The following is a 15,810-nucleotide window of genomic DNA, read 5'->3' as shown; positions in this document are numbered from 1 at the left end:
ATATTCAGTATCCTGACTGTAGCCATATTTGCATTCCTATCACTGGTTGGTCCCTATAAAAGAATTCTGCCCAATGATTGCTGCTGTTTGTTTATTCCCAGCTCCATCCAAATCGCCTCCAAATTTTGGACTTCAGTTCCACGTGGCAATTTCATTACTGCATCAACTTTATCTTTTCTTCACACCTTGTTGCCTTTTTGCCTAGCCTGCCTCGATCCCAACGAACCTTCAATATTCCCTTTCCAGCGATTGTCATTCTGCAGCTACATCTCCGGAATGACGGTTCCATCATATCTGTTGACTGTCATTCCATCTGCCTTATGTCGAATGCAGGGAGTCATTCCTCAGCAGTGGGTGGGGGGGTTGAAAAAATGGTACAGATTACAGGAGATATGGAGGCTTACAGTAGCTCGAGGATATTAGCGTTAAACAGAGTTACATCTTGTCAAGAATGTCAGAAGGACAAAGGGGTTCGGGTAATTGGAAGAATTTATAGAGATAGAGGGAGCTGGATTAGCTTCTGAAGATAGGGATAGGGATGGATACAGGGAGAGGCAGGCAGACTGAGAGGCACAAACAGGGGGTGTTTCAGGAAGAAGATTATTGTGTGTACTAACAGAGATAAGGAAGGTTGTAGCGACTGAACACGTTCACAGATATAAGAAGGCTTCGAGGTTCAGGAAGACTACATAGACATGAAGGCAATGGAGAATGCCAGGTTACTGGTATGGAGACAGTTACACAGATGGGGAGGGTTGCACAAATTGGAAGAGGTTCCTGTGGTCAGGCGGGCTTGTGGGGACAGGGTGAAGTTTAAATTGATTAAGACTGAAGGTTTGGAGAACGATAAGGAAGTTCTGATTTTAACACAGAAAGGAAGGGTTGTAGGAGCTGGAGAAGTTTACCCAGATAGGGACGGATGGAAAGGTTTAAGGCAAATGCATTGACATAGAGAGTGGCGTTGTTAGGAGGGGCTCACAGGGACAGACAAGACTGTGGAGTTTACAGGGATGAAGGAATTTAGTATCCACTGGAGAAGTTTCGGGATTAGGGTGCTAGTGATTGGAGAACCTGACAGAAACAGAGGGCATTGTGTGGACGAGAAAAACTTCCAAACAGAGGAAGGATTATCGCGACTGGAGGCTATTACAGAGATCACTACTACAATATGGGCCAGGATTGATGCTTGGGACTTCTGTGCTGTCTCAGTGAGGACCAGTACAGCAAAGGTGAAAGCAGGACCGTTACAAGATGGTGTGAATGAAGCCTAGAATGTTACTTTTCCTTGCCCAGCTCTGTATCTATGTCCTGTCTTCCGGGCCTGAATACAGAATGCCACAAACTCCTCTATGTGCTGTTTACTGTGAGTGATCTTACCGGCTGCAGGATTTACTGAAGGCTCCAGACCTCGCTCTCCATCTCTCTCTGGCTAACCAAGCATCTTCAATGAGGTGATGAAAGAGACAGGATTTAGCAACATCCTGATTACCTGCATGAGAGAGAAATAGTCAGAATGGAAAATTAGACTGATGCAGCGAGGATGACTCATGTAGAATAGGAGAAAGTGAGGACTGCAGATGCTGGAGATCAGAGCTGAAAATGTGTTGCTGGAAAAGTGCAGCAGGTCAGGCAGCAACTAGGGAACAGGAGATTCCTGAAGAAGGGTTTATGCCCGAAACGTTGATTCTCCTGTTACCTGGATGCTGCCTGACCTGCTGCGCTTTTCCAGCAACACATTTTCAGCTCATGTAGAGTAGCACTGAGTCCAGCAGAGATCACATAAATCCTAGTCTCTGTCTCTGGTCTGTGCTATTGTTCATCAGAGGATTATTTTGGCTCAGGATCTCAGACCAGCTGCAAGAGTGAGAGAAGCTGACAAAGGCAGCAATTCGACCCACACAGTGAGGGATACCACGTGGAGAGATAATGAGTGCTATCACCAGAGTGCAGGAAGGTGTCAAGATCAAACAATGGTCATGGTGAAAGGGTTTCGATTCATGGTGCACGGGGATCAGTACTCAGTGACGAGTGAACTACGAGTGGGACAGGTGATAACCTCAGGTTATTCTCACCAGACTGTTCATCCAGAATTTAATGCCGGTGTCAGCTAAACCCATCTAACGGCTTAATAGCCTTTAAGAAAGAAAATCGGTTATCGACAGTAGGTCTGGCCTACATGTGACTCCAGACGCAGAGCACGAGGTTGACTCTCCACTGCCCCTGAAATGACCTGGCAAGCAACTCAGCTCAAGTGCAGCTCGTGGGGTGGGCATGAAATACTGGCCAGAAAGAGACAGCAACATCTCACGAGTGAATTAAAAACAACCGTGCTGGGAGCAGTATCCTGGCCAATCATGTCAGTAGGTTTATGGACATGACTTTAAACTGACCTAGAGGATGCAGGGACAAGGTTCAGTTGAAAGGAGCTTTCCAAATCCGAAGAGAAAAGGTGAAGCATCGGAACAGCATGGGAATGTGGCTGAAGACAAGCAGAAAGGTACAGGATGGGACAGAGTTTAACTATAACTGTACATCAGTGAATTAGGCTGTGACAGGACATTCTGGGAAAAACGTTAGTTTCAATATTCTTTCTTTGGAATGGACAAAGTACCTGCAATAAGGTAATAGACTTGTGACACAGATTAAATAATATTCGGTTACCACAAAGATGTGGTTAGAGGAGAAACAAAAGATGGAACATAAATATTCTATTGCACCCATCCTTAAGGGTCTCAGGGAGTGCAGGATGGGTAACCCTGACAGTAATGGATAACAAAGGCATTACAGAGAAAGACTTTGGCCTCAGATGATGCAGCTGAATCAGCCTGAATGCAGATTATGAGTAATATATGTCAAAACCACAAGCAGAAGAACAGTTGTTAGGCTGCCTAATAGCATTTCATTGCTCAACACTGTTACACTTTCCAGTGAATTCCTGTGTAATGCAAAGGCACTGTGATAATTTTGGGAGACTTCAATCTTTGTCAAAAATGATATTCTCCGAACTCCTCTCCGAATGTTTTTGTCAGTGTATCTTTGAACAACACATTGTGTAAATGGCCAGGGATGTGACTGTCTCAGATCGATCATTGGGTGATGCAGCTGAGTGAAGGAGTAATGTCACACTGAGATATCCTCTGGGAAATTGTAGTATAGTGGAATTCAAAGAGATGAAGAATTTTAAAGTGACCATAAAGCACATCCTACAATCACAACCAAAGCCATTGATATGTATTTGAGAGGAGAACCCACCAAGATAAACAGGGGAAACAGTGAAGTGTATGGCTGGTAATGGACAGTGGAAAACATTTACAGTCATAGAGATGTACAGCACAGAAACAGGGCCTTCGATGTCCAACTCGTACACGCCACCCACATATTTTACCATAATATCGTCTTATTTGCCAACACTTGGCCCAAAATCCCCTCAACCCTTCCTGTTCGTATACCCATCCAGATGCCTTTTAAATGCAATAATTGTACTAGTCTCCACCACTTCCTCTAGCAATTCATTGCATACATGCATCACCCTCTATCTTTTGTATCTTTCCCCTCTCACCCTGAAACTAGGCTGTTCAGTTGTGAACTCCACTACCTCAGGGAAAAGCCCTTCTTTGTTAAATCTATCCATGCCTCTCGTGATTTTATAAATCCCTGTATGGTCACCCATCAGCCTCAAATACCTCAGCCCAGTTAACCTCTCGCTGCAGCTCAAATCTTCCAATCCTGGCAACATCCTTGTAAATCTTTTCTGAAACCTTTAAATTTACACAACATCCTTCCGATAGGAAGGAGACAAGTATTGCACGCAATATCCCAAAAGTGACTTATCCAATGTCCTGTACAACCGCAACATGACCTCCCAACCCCTGTACTCGGTACTCTGACCAATAAAGGAAAGCATACAAAACGCCTTCTTCACTATCCTATCTACCTGCAAATCCACTTTCAAGGAGCTATGAACCTGCACTCCAAAGTTTTTTTGTTCAGCAACACTACCTAGGAACATACCATTAAGTGCATAAGTCCTGCTGGGATTCGCTTTCTCAAAATGCAGCACCTCACATTTATTTCAAATAAACTCCATCTACCACACCTCAGCCCATTGACCCACCCGATCCAGATCCCATTGTAATCTGAGGTAACATTCTTCGCTATCATAACACCTCCAATTTTGGTGTCATCTGCAAACTTACAATCTACACTTCCTATGTTCACATCCAAATAATTTATATAAATAACAAAAATAGTTGATCCAGCACCGATCCTTGTGGCACTTCACTGGTTACAGGCCTCCAGTCTGAAAAACACCACCACCACACTCTGTCTTCTAGCTTCGAACCAGTTCTGGAACCAAATGGCTGGTTTTCCCTGTATTCCCTGAGATTTAACCTTGCTCACCAATTTCCCATGTGGAAACTTTGCGAACACCTTACTGAAGTCCATATCGCTCACATTGACTGCTCTGCTCTCATCAATCCTTTTTGTTATTTCTTCAAAAACCTCAATTCAATTTCTTGAGACATGATTTCCCACGCACAAAGCAATGCTGACTATCCCTAATTAGACACTGCCATTCCAAATACATGCAAATCATGATTCCCTCCTTGAAAGTGCCCACCACTGATATCAGGCGAACCAGTCTGTAGTTCCCTGGCTTTTCCTTAACATCTTGTTTAAATAGTGGCACCACATTAGCCAACCTCCAGTCTTCTTGCATCTCACCAGGGACTATCGATGATACAAATATTTCAGCAAGGGGCCCAGCAATCACTTCCCAAGCTTGCCACAGTGTTCGAGGGTACACCTGATCAGATCCTGGTAAGGTCCGAGGGAGTGTTGCTGAACAAAGTGACCTTGGAGTACAGGTTCATAGCTCCTCGAAAGTAGGGCCTACAAGTGTTCATGGAGATGGGAGATTGGAAGGGATGGAGCAGTTTACAGGTGAAGGATATTGGTAGGATGGGGAGTTTCACACAGACAGCAGTGGTTTTGGTGAATGGAGCAGATTATGGATATCAAGACGTTTTTATAGAGTAGAAAAACACACAGCTATGTGGAGGGCAGTCGCAACTGAAGATGTTTATAGTTAAAGAAAGAATAAAGTTCTGCAGGTTATTTAGATACAGAGGATGTGGAGTCGGACATTTTTACCAGGAGGAAAGGACAGTAATTTTGGTTCGAAACAGTTTCACGGATAAGGGAGCATTAGTAACCTCCTGCAGTTTTGTCAAATTGGGAAGGGTTGTCGGGGAGGGTGACGTTTCCACAAATAGGGGTGTAACAGCTGGAGAAGGTTATGGAGATGAGTGGACTGATGGAGAGACTGGAACAGCTTGCATTGACAGGATGAGAGATAGCCACGGGAGGATGTTACACATATAGTGAGTCTTTTCGGAAGTGAATCAGATAGTCACAGGCATTGGAGTGAGTTCTACAGATCAGGAGTGCTGCACGTACCTGAGAGGATTGTACGGCCTCCACAGATTGATTGTATCTTTCGGACTGGAAAAAGATACAAATAGCTTAAAGTCAATGTACGCTGTTTTCTTTTTCCTGAACAGAACCTCAAGATCTCTCATCAGCCAGGGATCTCTGAAACTGCCAGATTTTCCCTTCACTCAAACACACTGGCCTTGGATTCCTGAGATCACACTTTTAAAAGCCTCCCATTTGTCAATCATTCCTTTTCCTTCAAACAGACTCACCCAATCGATTGTAATCATGATGTGGAGGAGACGTTGTTGGACTGGGGTGGACAATGTTTAAAATCACACAACACCAGCTTCCAGTCCAGCAGGTTTATTCGGAGGCACGAGGTTTCAGAGCGCTGTGTGTTCATCAGGTGGTTGTGGAGGACAATCATAAGGCACAGAACTTATAGCAACAGGATTGCAGTGTCATGGAATGTAATACCAAACACATTTAGTTTCAGCCTTTCACCTTTTAGGATGATCACCTGAGCTTCGAAAGCTGGTGCTTCGAAATAAACCTGTTGGATTTAAACCTGCTGTTGTGCGATTTTTAATTCACCCAATCAACCTCTGTTCGATTCTGCCAAATAGCCCCAAAATTGGCACTGCTCCAGTTTCACAGCTTAATCTGTGGACCTGTTTGATTTTTTTCCATAACTATGTTAAAACCAGGACAGTTGTGGTCACTGGACCCAAAGTGCTCTCTGACTGACTATTCAGTCACTTGCCTGACCACGTTGTCTGAGGGGAGGTCCAGTGTTGCACCCGCCTGAGTAGAGTTAGGCCTTGTTCGAGTTACATCTTGATTTAAGAAAATTTCTTGGATACATTTGACAAATTGCACTCCTTACGGGCCTTTTAGTCTGTGGGATGGCCCAGTCCGTCCAGGGGAAGTTAAAATCTCCAACCAATACTACATTATTATTTCATTAGGTACCTGCAATCTCTCTACACATCTGCTCCTCTAGTGTCCGCTGGCTATTTGGGAATCTTAAACACTGTCACAACAGAGTGCCCATCCCCTTTTTGTTTCTAACGTCTCAACATATGACTCTTAAAGAGTATACTCTTGATGCGATGTAGTTCTGACCTCCCTCATCAAAAGGGCAGCTCCCCTCCTCACTTACTTGTCCTTCTGACACACCTGTAGCTTCTGTATCCTGGAACACTGAGCTGCCAGTCCTGCCCTTCTCTCAGCCATGTTTCTGTTATAGTAATAATATCCCAGTTCCCAAAGCAAATCCATGCTCTGAGCTCGTCTTCCTTACCAGTCAGGCCTCGTGCATTGAAATAAATGCATGTTAAACCAAAAGTCTTTTCCCTCCTTTGACTGTGCCCCTGGATATCCTGAATAGCAAACTTGTTCTCGATGGCTGATGCATTTTTCCGCTGACTGGTCGATAGGCCCTCCCTTATTGAGAGTCCCTGCCAAAACTTTTTAAACCCTCCCCGAGTAACACTAACAAATCTCCCCGCCGGGATACTGGCGTCCCTCTGGTTCAAGTCAAACCCGTCATCTTGTATAGGTCACCTCTACATCAAAAGAAATCGCAATGATCCAAACCTTACCCCCAAACCCACCGCCACCCTCCCAGCTCCTCAGCCACACATTTATCTGGCCTATCTTTCTATTTCTATCCTCACTGGGGCAGGTGGCACTGGGAGCAATCTGGAGATCGCTACCCTCGAGGTCCTGCTTTTTAACTTCTTACCTAACTCCTGATACTCATTTCACAGGACCCCATCCCATTGTCTACCTCTGTCATGTGGACCGATGTGCACAATGACCACTCGCTATTCAGCCTCCCCTTCAGAATGTTCAGTAACCGCTCAGAGACATCCTTGACCCTGGTTCCCAGGAGGCAGCACACCACCTGGGGTCTCTTCTGCAGCCACACAGTCTCCTGTCTGTCCCCCTCACAACTGAGTCTCTTATCAGTATTGCGATCATTAGAGAGGATCTGGCAAACATATACTGAGAAGACTATCTGCAGTTTGTCCATATTTGGAAAGTGGGAGTATGTTAAAGTGATACAGTGAGAATTCAGGGCCAGTATGTTCCTGACGAGGGAATATAAAGGCAGCAAATCCAGTGAATACTGATCAAGCGACATCGTGAGTTTGATAAAGAAAACACAGTGCAATAAAACCAGGTGAAGCCATTCAAAAGTATAGGGACTGCAAGGATATCCTTAGAAATGAGGGACACACAATGACCATAAAATATCATTGTCAGATACTATTAAGGAAAAGTCACAAGGTATTTTATCAGTATGTTTAGAATAAGAGGATTACTGAGGAAGTAGTGAGGCCTGTTAGAAACCAAAGAGACAATCTGTGCATGTAGGTGAGGTCTTCAATGAATAATTCTCATCTGTATTCACACAGGAGCCAGGGATTTTAGTTGGGATGGTGAGGTTCGAGAACATGTTAAGATTAATACGGAGGAGGGATTAAATGTTTTCATAGGCATAAAGCTGGAGAAATCCCCAGTGCCCAATAAAATGTATCCCAGGCTATTATGGGAGGTAAGGGAAGAGGTTGCTGGGACCCTAGTGGATATATTTAATAGTTTTCTGGTCACAGATTAAGTGCTGAATGACTGGAGGATCACTAATGTGGTTCCTTTGTTCAAGAGCAGCAGGGATAGGCCAGGTAATTACAGAGCAGATAGTCTGACAGCAGGGGGAGGGACATTATTGGAAACAATTCTGAGAATGAATCAACACTTACAAAGGTAAAGATCATCTCGGTTCAATCCTCACGGATTTGGGAGAGGAAGATACTGTCTGAGAGAGTCAGTGGAGTTTTTTGAAATAGTGTCCAAAAGTATTGATGAGGGCAATGCAGATGTTACATGGAATTGAATAAGGCCTTTGACAAGTTTACACACGGAAGGCTGATCCAAGTGTAAGAAGCCATTGGGGTCCAAGGAAAGTTGGTAAATTGGATCCACAATTGGTGGACAGACTGCTTCGTGTTTGAAATTCCTTCACCAGTGGGTGTACCACAGGGATCTGTGCAGGAACCATTGATGTTTATAATGGGCATTAACAACTCGGATGTGAAAGCAGAATGAACCAGTAGTCGGCTCGCAAATGACATGAAAGGTGAGGTGTTGCCCACAGTGCGACGGTTGATCTCAGTCTACAGTTCAATGACTTTCAGATGATAATTTGAGCAGGGTTTAGTAGCGATCGAAGTGAGATAATACCCTGTGGGAGGAATGATAAGCGACGGACAGACATAATGAACGGTAGGTCCTTGTGGAGTACTGAGGAACACAGGGAGTTTGGTGGACAAGTCCATAGATCCCTGAAGGTATCAGCACAGGGAGACAGGGTGGAGAATGGACCTGACCTGGGAGTGGGATGAGAACCAATATTTTGGTGGGGTAAATTACTGGAGCGGCTTGAGAGTGTATAAACTAGTCTGGAAGGGGTGTGGACCTTAAACTGTCATAAAGACAGAAAGAAGATTGAGGCTGGTACACAAGGTAAAGAGAGCAATTTCAACAGACAAGGCAGGCAAGAACATAGCAGGGAATAGGGAACAACTGATGGTTAACCTGCATTTATTTCAATGCAAGGGGGCCTGACAGCTAAGGAAGATGAACGCGGGGATGGATGGGAATATGGGACTGGAAGATTATAGTTATCATTGTGCTACTATCTGTGCTCAATATGCACATTCTCCCCGTGTCTGCGTGGGTTTCCACCGGGTGCTGTGGTTTCCTCCCACAGTCCAAAGATGCGCAGGTTAGGTGAATTGCCCGTAGTGTTAGGTGAAGATGTAAACGTAGGGGAATGGGTCTGGGTGGGTTGCTCTTCAGAGAGTCAGTGTAGACTTTTGGGACAAAAGAGGCTGTTTCCACACTGTAAGTAAACTAATCTAATCTAATCATTACAGAAACACTGCTGAGGGAGGGACAGGACCAACAACTCATTGTTTCAAGGTAGAGAGACTACAGGAAGCATAGAAGGGTTGGCAAGAGAGGAAGGACGCGTGGTGGTGGGTTTTGATTGCATGAAACATCACAGCAGTACTAAGAGAGGACATTCCTATGGGATCGGCTACTGTGTTAGTGGAACTGTGAAATAAGAATGGGTCATCACTTTGATACAAGTGTACGGACCCTGAATAACCTGTGGCCGACTGAGGAACAAATATGTCGGGAGATCTCCTTGTGTACCTGACATATGCTTACTTCTTTTACTGAACTCAAACCTCAAATTTTCTAATCATCCGGCATTCCCTACACCTTACCAGCCTTTCCTTTCACCCTAACAGGAATACCAATTTCCAATGGTAAAGGTTTCATTCTCTCAAAATGGAAACTCCCCAATTACTGCATCTCGTGGAATTGCCACTTGAAAATAATGAAAAAAAAATAAAGACCATTCCAAACAAAGGCTTGGATGTGGTGAGCTCTGGTCACTCACGTAGATATACACGGAGAGTGTTTTCTACCTGAGCAGCACCAGGTCAGTGTCAGGCACACAGACAGAATGGGCAAATAGATTCACATCTGAGCTCACATCTCCCAGCCTGGGAATCTGAAGCTGGGCACAGCCATTATGGTAAATATCTGCATAAATAGGACAGCGAGATCTGCCCAATTGTCCGATCAAAAACTGTCAGTCATTCAAACTGTAATATCCTTCAGGATCCACAACCCATTCTCGGTCCCATCCTGCAGGTTCTATGAATCCCGCTCCCTCTAGCCTCCTGCAGGATCCACGTCCCTTCATACATTTGTACCATCCTCCAGGTTCTGCAGCCCTTCCTACTTCTGTAACATGACCCGGACTCGACAACCCTTCCTTCCTCTGCAATGTTCCCCAGAGGGGACTGGAGGGTGATGGGGGTTACAGAGACAGGGAATGATATCAGGATGGGACGGTGTTGCAGATATTAGAAATACTGCTGTGGTTAAAAAAAAAGAGGCTTCAGGACTTTTGAGGGTTGATGCTAATAAAGGAGGTTACAGAGCGAAGGAGGATTGTCGGGACATGAAGAGGTTTCACTGTTTGCGAGAGTTGTAGGGATCAGAGGAAGTTACCAAGATAGGGAGGGTTTAAGATTGCAGGATTCCACAGACAAACTTTACAGGGTGAAAGGCAGGATTCTTGACAGTGTGGAGGAACAGAAGAATCTTGAAGTCCATGTCCATAGATCCCTAAATGCTACCACTCAAGTTGATTGCCTTGTTCAGAAGGTGTTTGGTGTGTTGGCTTTCATTAGCAGGGGGATTGAGTTTAAGTTCCACTAAGTTATGCTGCAGCTCTATCGAGCCCTGGTTAGATAACATTTGGTATATTGTGTTCAGTTCTGGTTGCCTCATTATCAGAAAGATGTGGAAGCTTTAGAGAAGGTGCAGAGGAGATTTATCAGGAGTGGAGGTCTAATGAAGAAAGGTTGAGGGAATTAGGGCTTTTCTCATTGGAATACAAAAGGATGAGAAGTGACTTGATAGAAGTGAACGAGATGATTTGAGGCCTCGATAGAGAGGATAACCAGATACTTGTCCCATTGCAAAAATGGCCATAATTAGGGGACAGAAATGGAAGGTGATTGGAGAAAGTATTACGGGAAATGTGAGAGGGTTTTTTTTACACACAGAGTGGCAGATGCATGGAATGCACTGCCAACATTTGTAGTGGAGTCCAATACATTAGGGACATTGAATCAACACTTAGATAGGCACATGGATGATAGTAAAATGTAGGGTCTGTAGTTTAGTTTAATCTGAGAGTAGGATAAAAAGTCAGTGCAACGTCGAGGGCCGAAGGGCCTGCACTGTGCTGTATTGCTCTGTATTCTAAATAAGGAGGCTCACAATGGCACAAAGAGGTTTCAGAAAGCTGGAGAGATGGGATCTGAATGAAGAAACACAAATAGGAAGGGTTGCTAGGATTGTCAGGAGGTAACAGAGACAGCAATGGTCTGACCTGGAGCAGACGATCCAGACTGGGAGGGGTGTGGGGACTGGAGGTGGTTTCACAGGGAGCGAGGACCAGAGAGCCACAGGGTGTTACAGAAATGTGGAGAGCTGTAAGGTCGACAGGAGTTCATGGAGATGGGGAGGTGGGGAGGGATGCAGCAGTTACAGGCATAAGGATATTTGTAGGATGGGGTGGTTTGCTCAGACAGGAATGTTTTAGGTGAATGGAGCAGATTACAGAAATCTAGACGGTTTTATAGATTAGAAGAACAAACAGATATGTGGAGGCCAGTCGTGACTGAAGATGTTTATAGTTATTGAAAGGCTTAGTTTCTGCAGGTTATTTAGGTATAGAGGGTGTGGTGTCTGACAATTTTACCGGGAGATAAGGACATCCATTTTGGTTGTAGACAGTTTCACAGATAAGGGAGCATTAGTAACTTCCTGCAGTTTGGTCAAAGTGGGAAAATTTGTAGGTGAAGGTGACATTTACACAGATAGGGGTGTAAGAGATGGAGAAGGTTATGGAGATGAGTAGATGAGGGACAGACTGGAAGACCTGACATTGACAGGATGGGTGATAGGCAAGGGAGGATGTTACACAGATAGTGAGTCTTTTCGGAACTGGATCAGATATTCACAGGCATTGCAGTGAGTTCTACAGATCAGGAGTGCTGCAGGACCTGAAATTGAGAGTGGAAGAAGATATGAATAGCTTAAACTCTATGTATGCTGTTTTCTTTTTCCTGAACAGAGCCTAAATATCCCTCATCTGCCAGGGACCCCTGAACCTGCCAGAATTTCCCTTCACTCTAACAGGGACATACTGGCCCTGGATTCTTGAGATCACACTTTTAAAAGCCTCCCGTTTGCCAGTCCTTCATTTTCATTCAAACAGACTCGCCCAATTGATGGTAGTCATAACGTGGAGAAACCGGTGTTGGACTGAGGTGTACAAAGTTAAAAATCACACAGCACCAGCTTACAGTCCAGCAGGTTTATCTGGAGGCACTAGGCTTCGGAGCGCTACTTCATCAGGTGGTGTGAAGCACAATCATAAGGCTCAGAATTTATAGCAACATGATAGCAGTGTCATGGAATGTAATATCAAACACATTTAGTTTAAGCCTTTCATCTTTTAGGATGATCACCTGCGCTTCGAAAGCTAGTGCTTCAAAATAAACCTGTTGGACTATAACCTGGTGTTGTGCGATTTTTAATTCATCCAATCGACCTCTGCTCGATCCTGCTTTATGGCCCCAAATCTGGCCCTGCTCCAGTTTCACACCTTAATCTGTGGACCTGACTGATCTTTTTCCATAACAATGTTAAAACGAAGACAGTTGTGCTCACTGGACCGAAAGGATAGGCCAGGTAATGACAGAGCAGATAGTCTGACAGCAGGGGGAGGGAAATTATTGGAAACAATTCTGAGGGACAATTTGAATCAATAACTGGAAAGGCAGGAAGCAATTAGGGATAGTCAGCACGGATTTGGTAGAGGAAGATCCTGTCTGATGAATTCAGCTGAGTTTTGTTTGATTGAAAATCTTGATGAGGGCAGTGCAGATGATGTGGGTTCCATTGGGTTCAGTACTGCCTTTGACAAGGTCCCACATGGAAGGCTGGTCCAAAAGGGAAGAGCCCATGGGATCCAAGGCAAGTTGGCAAATTGGATCCAAAACTGGTGAAGAGTTGTTTCTGTGATAAGAAGCCTTTCACCAGCGGGTGTACCACAGGGATCTGTGCAGGAACCATCGCTGTTTATTATGTACATTAATGAGTTGGATGTGATAGCAGAAGGTTTACAGATAACATGAAGGGTGAGAGTGTTGTCCACAGTGAGGGGGATCGTCTTCGGCTCCAGTCTGAAGGATGAGGTTGGGACTGAATTTCAAAGAGTCATTTCATTCGGTAAGGCAGGCAAGAGGACAGCAGGCAATGAGGGAAAACCGATCAATTAAACTGCACTTACTTTGATGTAAAAGGCTGACAGATAAGGCAGATGAGCGCATGGCATGGATGGGAACATGGGACTGAAAATTCACAGGTATTACAGAACAACAGCTGAGGGACGGACAGGACCAGCAGCTCAATGTTCCAGAGACAGATGCTAGAGGAAGGACAGAAGTGGAGGGATAGTGGAGTTCTTGATTAGTGAAAAAAAATCACTGCAGCACTTAGAGAGGATATGCCTGGGGATCGCCCAGTGAAATTCTCTTAGTGGAACTGAGAAATAAGAATGAGTCATCACTTTGATATGACTGTATTACAGGCCCCCAATAGTCAACGGGGAATAGAGCAGCAAATATATCAGGAGATCTCAGATATCTAAGAATAATAGGATTGTAATGGTCGGGGATTTTAACTTTCCATAACTGGACTGGGACTGCCATAATGTACACAGCTTGGATAGGAGAAATTCGTTCAGTATGTTCAAGAAAACTGTCTCCGTCAATATGGAAATGGCCTGACTGCAGGAAGGGATCAAACCTGACCTCCCCTTGGGGAAAAAAAGTAGGGAAAGGGGCTGAAGTATCTGTAGGGGAGCACTTTGGCAAGATTACCACACTGCTATCAGTTTGAACATAAATTTCACATCAGAACTTACTGTGGAGAAACTCTAGGGAAGTCACGGAAATAAACAATGATGTCTTCACAAGAGTCCACATTGGCGAACAGGAAGTGTAGAAGGTTTTAAAACGCATAAAAAGTAGACAACTCTCTCGGAACTAATCAGGTGTATCCCATGACATTGGGGGCGGGGGGTGGTTAGGGAAGAAATTGCAGGGTCCCTTAAAGAGATATTTCTATCAAAGACAGCTACAGGTAATGAGCTGGGAGTCTGGAGGGTCACTAATGTTGTGCCAGTATTTAAGAAAGGTTGCGAGGGGAAGCCAGGGACCTAAACACTCGTTCGCTTGATGTCAGTGGTGCGAATGTTGTTGGAAGCAATTCTGCGGGGCAGGAGTTACATGCATTTGGAAAGGCAAGGATTGATTAGGGATAGTCAGCACAGCTTTGTGCGTTCAAAGTAGTGTCTCGCAAACTTGACTGAGTTTGTTGAAGAAGTGATTAACAAGATAGATGAAGACAGAGAAGTAGACACTGTCTATTCTGACTTCAGCAAGGCCTTAGGCAGGGTTTAGCCTGGTGTACTCGTTAGTAAGGTTAGATCACATGGGATCAGGGAGAGCGAGACAAACGGACACAACATGGGCTTGACAGTAGGAGACAGAGGGTAGTGGGAGAGGGTTGTTGTGTGGACTGGAGGCTCTGACCAACAGTGTGCAATAAGGATTGGTGCTGGGGCCACATGTGCATTGTTTACATAAACTAGAATATAGGAATCATTGTTCGTAAGCAAAATAAATGTTACAGTTGGGAGTGAAGACAGTTATCGAAGAGGCTCTTGATCAACTGGACAAGTGTTTCAAGGAATGAAAGATGGATTTTAATTAATGGATTTTGTTAAGACAAAACAGGGACGACTAACACTGTTAATGGTAGGGCCTTTCAATGCTGTCGAACAGACAGAGAGACCAAGGGGTGCAGTGACATTGTTCCTTGTCAGTGGTGTCACAGGTGGACAGGGTGGTGAAAGCGGATTGGGTACACTTGCCCGCATGGGTCAGAGCATTGAGTTGGTACATCATGGTACGGCTGTACAAGACATTGCTGGGTCCCCAGTTGGAGTACTGTGTAGAATACTGATTTTCCCGATTTAGGAAGCATTTTCTGAAACTGTACACAGAGCAAAGACTGACTAAGATGTTACTGATACTGGAGGGTTTGACTTACAAGGATAGGGTGGATAAGCTGGAAAGCACAACAGTGGGAATGAGATAGCTTTGGCAGCTAAGGATAAGGGGAATGCAAGGAAAGTCTACAGAATACAAATACAAAAAAGCAACTAGAGATACAATAAGGCCCCTCAGGTGTGGAACCACAGGAGATGGGCGAAACCATAAATGAATATTTCATGTCAGAAAGTACTGTGGACAAAGACGAGAAAACAAAGGGAAAGAAACAGTGATGTCTTGTAAAGAGTCCCCATTACAGGAGAGGTGGTGCTGGAGGTCTTAGAACACAAACGTAGAAAAAGCCCTAGCTCCTGAACAACTGTATCCCAGAATATTGTAGCAAAGTAGTGGCAGGGACACGAGCAGAAATATTTATATCATTGACCTTCGTATTTCCATTGGGTGTAGGTGGCTGAGGGGTGACCTTATAAAGGTTTATAAAACCATGAGGGGTACAGGTAAGGTGAATAGTGAAGGTCTCTACCCCAGGGTAGGGGACTCCATAACTAGAGGGCAGAAATGTGAGGTGGGAGAGGGAAGATTTAAGAGGGATCAGAGGAGAACATTTTTCACAGAGAGCATGATGCAC

Source organism: Chiloscyllium plagiosum, unplaced genomic scaffold (assembly GCF_037043375.1).
Source record: "Chiloscyllium plagiosum isolate Xiang-an unplaced genomic scaffold, Cpla_swu_hap1 HiC_scaffold_158, whole genome shotgun sequence".
NCBI classification, from domain to species: domain Eukaryota; kingdom Metazoa; phylum Chordata; class Chondrichthyes; order Orectolobiformes; family Hemiscylliidae; genus Chiloscyllium; species Chiloscyllium plagiosum.
Note: the sequence above shows the minus strand (reverse complement) of the source record.